An 8,817-nucleotide genomic window follows, 5' to 3' on the forward strand; every position below is an offset into this window, starting at 1 on the left:
TTATAATATATATAGATAGGTATATTTAATGATCGCTAAATATTTAATAAAAAAACAAAAAATATGAAAATTCAAGAAATACATATTGAAAGTTGTGGAGACATCCCGCTCCAATCTCCTGCCATTATAATATATATAGATATAGATATGTATGTTTCGAGCTTGAACTCGGAAAGCTTGAAATCGGAAAAAGATAAAGCAACATATTCAGGGTCGTTTAGTTCATAGAATGGTATCTGTTTGGAATGAGAAATGGAGTTAGGAGATATTTGTTTAAGGAATGATACAGGTATTTGATTCGGTGCTGGAATAAATAATTTTTGTTTGTAATTAATTTAAAATACTTTTAAAATAAATTTGTTAAATTAATAATGTATTTTAAAAATATTTGTAAGCATAATTTTTTTACTTATGATACATTTTTATAAATATAATTATCTTTTATAATTTCATTTTCATTTACTAATAAAAAATAATGCTCATATCATTTCCTCAACCAACACAGATGTTAAAATTGATAAACATAACTACGGCAAGTAATTATTAACTTATTAAAATTTAACTCGGCTATATTCATAAGAGCACAATCCCAGGAATTACAACATCAACAATTACAAACAAGTCAACCTGTCAATCATCAACTGATCTCCTCCTTTTGAGATGGACAGTGAGCTCCGCAACCAATCCAGTAGCAAGGGCTTGGTTTCTTGATGGTCTTTCACTATGATAAATCCTAGATTCCATGAAAACAACAAACAATTAGTCACAGGCAGGGGCCAACTCTAGTCAGTGGGGGCGGAAAAAAATTGTAAGATAGCAGATCATGTTTCAATTATTTCGAAATATATTTAACAAGACTATGATTAACGGTTTATCTCCTATCTGGTATATTAACCTCTTTTATTAAACAAAAATATAAATTTATGTATCTTTTGCAAATTATGTAATCGAGTGCGGTCAAGAATAAAATTTAAATGCGGTCAAAAAATATTAAGTGGGGTCAAAATTATTAATTTTGGTGGTCAAATATAAAAAAATTAAATTTCATATAATACATAAAAGAAGACACTTGAGAGTTGAGGAGGTGCATGCAAGTGACCCCCACCTCATTACCTAGCTACGCCCCTGGTCACAAGCTTACCTTTGAAGTTGGCGTATCTGATCACTTCTTTTATATTTGTTTCCCATCATTACAAGTCTCAAGCGATAAGGCACTCACACAGATTAATATTCCAAATGATTCAGTTTGTTAAGCTTTAACTTATATATTAAATGGTAAAAACCAAGAATAAGTTATTTAATTTTGTTTATTAATACAGCAGATAAAAATCCATAAAACTTATACTACTTTTAATATCTAGTTATATATTTCATCATTTTCTTATTTTGTTAACGGACTGACGGGGCTTCAACTCGCAGCTTCCGCCTTGACAGGGCAGTGCTCTGACAGACACACACACTCACACACAAGCCACCCTTGTTCTGAGTATTGTATCTTGATACAATTCATCTAAAAAAGTATCTCTTAGACATAAATTATTATTCATCATCAGTAGTAGAGTGGTTCAAGGCCGTGAAGTAGAGGGGAGTGTCAAAAAATGAAGAAAGAGCATGGTGGGCAATGTACAGCAAAATAATACACACACAATACATAAGAACTGATAATGCTACATGTGCATGTGAACATATACTCCACGTTTCTGGTGTCCAACTTAATTTAAGTTCATGTTTGAATAGACCAAATTACTAAAAAAATTTACTCTTTTTTATTTTTTATAACAGAGAACAGAAAATTTATAATTGAAATTATACTTAGTTAACAAAAGTCAGAATGGCCGAGTGGTCGAAGGCGCCTGGAGTACCGCCAGACCTGAGGGTCATGGGTTCAAATCCCACTTCTGATCTTTCTTTTTTTTTACAGGTACTACAACAGACGATTTTATTGACAAAACTGCATGTGAAATACAGGTGAATATGTACCTGTACATACCAAAGAAGGAAGTGGATAAGAAGTTGAAGTTTTGTTTTACACGTACCACAATTGATTTTAGTGACAAAAATATAACCCGTGCAATACATGAGAATATATACATGCATATACCAATGGAAGAAACTGGAGAAGATGATGATGGTAAATCTATGTCCTGGGTTGAAGGAGAGGGAAGTGTTAAAAAGGAAGAAGAGTGGTAATGCATTATGTGTATCATGACGCTATGCCTAAACGAACATATGTCTGACTAAATAGACTAGGATGTGATACAGAAGTCTCCACGTACTGTCCAACTTATTATAAATTCATAATTGACTAGACAAAATTTAATACAATCAGTGCTCATAACTTCTGAATTTTTTATAGACTTGTTCTCTTTTTATAGTTAAATTGTATACTTTGTTTACAAAAGTCAGGATGACAGAGTGGGGGTTCGAATCCCACTCCTGTCATTCTATATATTTTTTCTTATATTCTTTTACTGACAATATAATAACCCGTGTAAACATGAAAATATATCATTAATCTTCCGAGTTCTAATTGTTTTAAGATTAATTATATATATTAAACACATGTATTATTCACCACACTTAATTTTTAAGGTTTTGACCTTTTCTAATATTATAACAAACAATAAAATATATAGCTAAAATTACACTTTGTTGACAACAGTCAGGATGGCCGAGTGGTCTAAGGCGCCTTGTTCAGGTCCAGGTCCCCCGGGGCGTGGGTTCGAATCCCACTCCTGACAGTTTTCTTTTTCTCTTTTACAATACCCAATAATTTTTTGACAGAATAATAACCCCACATTTAGAATCGCCGACTGGTCCAACGCTCTAGGTTTGTAAGTTGTAACCAGGCCTGCGGGTCGTGAGTTCACATCACACACTTCCACTTCTGACACTTATATGTTTTACAGGTACTACAACAGACTATAGGTACCAAAGGAAGCAAGTGGAGAAGACTGATGAAGTTTTTTCACAGGTACTACAAACGATTTTACTCACAAAAATATAACCCCTCTAGTATATGAGAATATATACATTTATATACCAAAGGAATAAAGTGGAGAAGATGATGGTAGGTCTGGGGTGGAGAAGGAGAGTGGAGTGTCAAAAAGGAAGAGGAGGGGTGATGCATTATGTCTTTCAGAAGGATACACACTCACGATACAGAAGAACTGATGAGGCTATGCCCCTGTAAAAATGTCTGAACATATATACTATTATGTGAAACAGAAGACTCCACATACTGTCTGACTTATTATAAATTCATATTTGACTCGACAAAAGTCAACACTATAGTTACTGCCCATAATTTGTTAATTTTTTTATAGCTATAATTTATACTTTGTTAACAACAGTCAGGATGGCCGAGTGGTCTAAGGCGCTTGGTTAAGGTCCAAGTCCTCTGGGGCGTGGGTTCGAATCCCACTCCTGACATATTTTTTCCCTTTAATGCTCCCAACGATTTTATTGATAAAAAAAAATAACCCAAGCAAACATGAAAATATAAAGAAAAGTTCTTTTCCTAGAGTAGTAAGAAACAATAACTTACTTCTCTTCATAATTTGTTTAGCTATCCACTTGCCCCAAGGTGTAGGTACAGTTGACAGCTTCTGGCATACAGTAGCTATCCACTTCTACAATTTTTCACCTGCACTGCAACACAATAATAGTTCAGATAATAATACAGACCTATAAATGTATCAAGGCAGAATTTAAGCAATAAATGGAAAATATAAGTACTATATCAAACGAAACAAGGAGAATCTATAAGGTATCACACAATACTACATATATCGGACTGAGATCACACCTAATATTGACAGTTTATTTTGTGCAATTAGAAACTCTCTATTAGCAATAACATAAATGGAAGAACCTAGAATGAGATCCAGATAAACAGATCTGTTCGAGAGGCCAACTTATTCTAAGTTCATATTTGACTTGACCAAAGTTTTTACCACTAACACCCCATAAAAGTTCTAGATTTTTGACTCTCTATTATATATAACTAAAAAGAAAATATTTTATAGTTAAAAGTTATACTTTGTTAACAACAGTCAAAAGGCAGAGTGGTCCAAGGTGCTTGGCGCAGGACCATCGTGGGTTTAAATCCCACTTCTTACAGTTCTTTTTCTTTACTGGTACAAGAAACTTTTTTATTGACAAAGTCAGAAAACTATAACATGTGTAATACATAATCCTGATAAAAGTTATTCCAAGTTCATATTTGACTTGACAAAAGTTCATACATGTATTTCTTAGCAAAATTATAACTCTTGCAAAACTTTTTTTTAATATATAAGGAAAAGTAATACTTTACTAAGGATAGTCCACATGCATGAAAATAATAATCTTCAATATATATAACCCAAAAAAATTAGGATTCTTCATTCTTAACTTCTTCTTGAATAAATCAATCACTTTTTCCTCGATTACTTTTCAATTGCTTTTTAAGTAGTTATCGCCAGAGGTATTGCAATCAGAAGCCTCATTTATACCAACAATCTCCACAATTGGTTTGTACGACTCCTCTACATGGAATCACATACATGTTTATATACAGGAGAAAGTGGAGAAGATCCTATTGTGGGAAACCAAGGTGAAGGCGTACCAACTGAGGCAGAGAAGAAGAGGGGAAGAAGAGCATTGTTTGGTGATGTACATCAGAAGAAAACACACGACATGGTAGAATTGACGATTGCATGCCTATATGTAGATGTGTGAACATATGAACATATATACTACGATAAAGAAGACTCCACCTTACTGTAACCTCGTATTGTCCAACTTAATCCAAGTTCATATTTGACTTGACAAAATTTAATAATACTATCACTACACATAATTTACATATTTTTTTCCTTCCATAATTAAAAAGTGTAAAATTTATACTTCAAAATTACACTTTGTTAACAACAGTCAGGATGGCCGAGTGGTCCAAGGCGTTTCGCTCAAGTCCATTTCCCCCGGGGCGTGGGTTCGAATCCCACTCCTGACAACTTCTTTCAAATTCTCCTCTTTGTCATCTGATATTCTTATGACTTCAACATAATACTTTAAGTCCATTAATAAGCAACAATTAGCAATAGTCTGGATGACTGAGTGGGGCAAGGCGCCTGATTGAAGCTTTGGTCCTCTATCGAGAGGGAACTAAGGGGTCATTTGTTTACGTCTTCTTAATCCTTCTTAATCCTTCTTAATAGTTCTGTTTTATTCATTAAGATTGTTTGGACCTTCTTTGTATCTTCTTAATGGTTAAAAATCTTCTTAATCGCTAATATGAAAAACTCCAGCTTAAGCGTTAAGAATTTAACAATGGTGAGAGTTAACTCCAGTATGTACGCATTGTACTGTATGACCCATGCTGGTGCATGCATTTGCATTTGTTTTTAATAAATCAATGCACATCATTAGTTTTTAAATACATGTACACATGCAAAACAACAGTTTGTTTTAATTTTTGACAAAAGATATAAGGCATTGTCGAGATAGAAATATGCATATGATTACTTAGGGATTTTTTAACAATATGATCTTGGTCTTACTAACTTTTTGGTTATGTAATTGGTCTCTTTCACATATTTTTAATAATTAATAGGATATTAATAATTAATAGAATATCATCCAAATAGAGGGTAATATTATTTTTTCAAACAATAATATTTATTAATAAAAGTAAATTTAAAAATTAATACATTCAGATATTTTAATAACTAATTTATCAAACAATAATATTTATTCAGAATTCAGATACCTAATCATTCAGAAATTTTAATCGTTCAGAAAATATTATTCAGATTTGACAAATGACCCCTAAGGTGGACAAGTAGATGGGAGTGTCAAAAAGGAAGAAGAGCGCTAACTTATGTATATCAGAAGGATATAGCTACACACACACACTATACAGAAGAAGGATATAACTTACGTACATATATAGTGCGAAGACTCCACATATTGTGCAACTTATTATAACTTCATATTGACTTCACAAAAGTTAATACCACAAGTACTACCAGTAGTTTCAAAAAAAAATTAAAGACTCATTTCTTCTTATAAAGTTTATTAACAAAAGTCAGAATGGCCGAGTGGTCTAAGGCGTCTGGCTTAGGTCCAGTTCCTTCAGGGCGTGGGTTTGAATCCCACTTCTGACACTTCTTTTTCTCTTTTATACTACCACCAATTTAATTGTTAAAATTATAACCCAACCAAACGAAAAAACATATACATCTATTTTTTTTAAAATAAAAATAAAATAACAGGAATCATAATTGTATTAATGTTACATATATATTGAACACAAGAACCAAAATACTTGAATTAGTAAGGATGTATATTGTGATGCTGACATGACAAAAGCAGCCTTCAGCATCTCCAACAAAAGGATGTATATTGTGATGCTGACATGACAAAAGCAGCCTTCAGCATCTCCAACAACACAAAAAGAAGAGGCGGGATTTTAGAATCTGAGCTGTGCTGCCCATTTATTCTTAACAAGTATAAATAACAGCCATAGGGACAACCCACATAGAGAAAGGACGTCCTAAAATAAAAGTACTGAGAGCTTGGCCACTATACAAGCCACATCGTTTCAGATGCGAGAGTAATCTTTGTTGAGTAAAGTACAAGTAGAAGCAAGCCAACTTACACGTATCCTGCGAGCATATCTCGCTACATCCTTAGCTGTGCTTTAAGAGCTCTGGTTTCTAAAATCAGCCGAGCTCCATTCTATATGCAAGAAAGATTATATTTCACAGTGGGCAAAAATTAGGGAGAAGTAAGACTGTCACAAGATATAACTTGGGTCAGAAATCTTAAGTGCAATAAACAATAACTTACTTCTCTTCTTAGTTTATTTAGCCCTCCACTTTCCCCAATACATAAGTATATAATTGACCGTTCCTTGCGTACAGCAGCTGAAATTTTCACCTGTACTGTAATAAAATTATACTCGAATTAATGCCGATGTAGTAAGTTTGAAATGCTTGCAGTATCCGGAAAACCAAATAAGCTGGTGATGGTAACAGATATGAACATCAAATTGTGAACATACATAATATTGAGTTTTTAGTTTTGTGCAAGTACAAACTCACTAAAAGCAATAACAACAAAGGCAGAACCTCTGATCAAATCCTGATAAACAGATCTGTTCAAGCAGCAAAATATATAACCATCCCCCGGCCAGGACAATGCAAAGTAACATTAAACACAACACAAGAAAAAGACCATCAAAAACTCCGTCAACACCACAAAAAATCAATAGAAATTAGAATGAATGTACAATGTGATGCTAATTTGACAAGAGCAGCCTTCAGCATATCAACCAACACAAAAAGAAAAGGCATATCCAACAAAAAAAATTGACATATTTTTTATAATCTGAGATATGCTTTCTCTCTCTCTCTCTCTCTCTCTCTCTATCTCTTGTTTTCTTAAGCAAATAGCACTTGCTAGAAAGAACATCCGAGGACAACCCGCAAAGAGAGAGGACGTCTTAAAACAATAATAACAACATGCTACCAAAAAAACATGACAATACTGAAAATCAGACCATTATACAGCCACGTCATTTTAGAATTTAGATGCGAAAATAAAATTTGTTCAGTAAACAGTAAGTAGAAGCACACTAACTTACAAGCATGATGCTCGCGGGCCTCCTCCACTCCATCTACATCCTTAGCTTAGGCTGCTTAGCTGTCCTTAGAAAGATCAGATTTCCATAAATCCGCCTAGCTCCATTCAACAAGCAAGAAAAATTACATCTTGGTACCTTGTCATAGTCTACAATCAACGCCGAATATGCATACCAATCAGCAACACACTAATAAAACATAACCTGAACATACAGAACACAGAACGATTGCTAGGATCGCATATTCACTACATTATTCTAAAACTAAAACTCATCTACGCGGTAAATCATAATTACTTCTACACTAAAGAACATAGTTAAAATTTAAGACCATCACAATGAATCAATAAAAAGCCCCAATTATAAATTTTGTGCTTCTAATGTACAACTTCCACTTCATCAATCATCATCAGAACTTACAAAAACATGTGAAGTGGCAATCACCGTTGAATCCAACACTATTTAAACATAATAAAACAATGATATATGCAACAAAAGGCTACAAACAGCACAACAATAAAAAAACAGCAAATTCAAAAACAAAACAACTTATAAAAACAAACCCATTTCAAAAAACATTCTCTAATCAAAATTATAAATGGCCCAAATTAATCTTTAACCATAAAGTTCTCACCTTTTCCCCTAACTTCAAATTTACATGTTTGCATGTGTGTATGTATAGATTGATACATATACACACTCCCAAATGAATCTTTAACCATAAAGTTCACACCTTTTCCCCCAGATTCTTGAAATGTAAGTTGAATACATAGATTGATAAAAAAAAGCTAAATGGGTATAAGAAAGTTTGAATCTTTATCAAGATTTTGAGAAGATTAGAAATGGGTTTTTTACTTTGTTCTGGGTTCTAGTGTTGAGAGTGTTCTAGGTAAAATTTAGCCACCTAAATTCACTGTACCTACGGTCACTAAAACAGACTAGCATGTGTGCCCGCTGCTAGGGTGTTTAAAAAAGATTTTTTTATGTTAAATTTAAAATAGTTTGTTTGAGGTAAAAAATAATAATTTTTATTATTTATTGAAGGATTAGAAGTTTATATTTATAATTTTTTTTTTGTTTTTATAAATTAGCTCATTTTTTTACCCATTTATATATTTTATGAAATATTACCGAAAGTTTGTCTCATTTACTAACTTTCTTATATTAAATAAAAAAGAGTAATTGATTTA

General features: G+C 32.9%; 1 long non-coding RNA gene and 4 other non-coding genes across 7 annotated transcripts; 4 read left to right on the forward strand and 1 right to left on the reverse strand.

Annotated features, from left to right (window-relative positions):
• Window positions 1–492: 492 nt before the first annotated feature.
• On the reverse strand, window positions 493–8,545 carry LOC141692699 (uncharacterized). Of its 3 annotated transcripts, none has more exons than XR_012562873.1 (6): window positions 8,262–8,545; window positions 7,631–7,724; window positions 6,835–6,929; window positions 6,644–6,723; window positions 3,548–3,651; window positions 493–733 (listed from the first exon to the last, which is right to left on the reverse strand). It is a non-coding gene; the product is annotated as an uncharacterized LOC141692699 (long non-coding RNA). The 3 variants fall into 3 exon arrangements; XR_012562874.1 differs by having other exon boundaries at window positions 6,835–6,924; window positions 7,631–7,776; XR_012562872.1 differs by having other exon boundaries at window positions 7,631–7,776.
• Window positions 2,662–2,741, forward strand: TRNAL-CAG (transfer RNA leucine (anticodon CAG)). The gene has a single exon. It is a non-coding gene; the product is annotated as a tRNA-Leu (tRNA).
• TRNAL-AAG (transfer RNA leucine (anticodon AAG)) lies at window positions 3,353–3,432 on the forward strand. Its single transcript has one exon. It is a non-coding gene; the product is annotated as a tRNA-Leu (tRNA).
• TRNAL-CAA (transfer RNA leucine (anticodon CAA)) lies at window positions 4,917–4,996 on the forward strand. The gene has a single exon. It is a non-coding gene; the product is annotated as a tRNA-Leu (tRNA).
• Window positions 6,070–6,149, forward strand: TRNAL-UAG (transfer RNA leucine (anticodon UAG)). Its single transcript has one exon. It is a non-coding gene; the product is annotated as a tRNA-Leu (tRNA).
• Window positions 8,546–8,817: the final 272 nt, after the last annotated feature.

Source organism: Apium graveolens, chromosome 10 (genome assembly GCF_009905375.1).
Source record: "Apium graveolens cultivar Ventura chromosome 10, ASM990537v1, whole genome shotgun sequence".
Taxonomy (NCBI): domain Eukaryota; kingdom Viridiplantae; phylum Streptophyta; class Magnoliopsida; order Apiales; family Apiaceae; genus Apium; species Apium graveolens.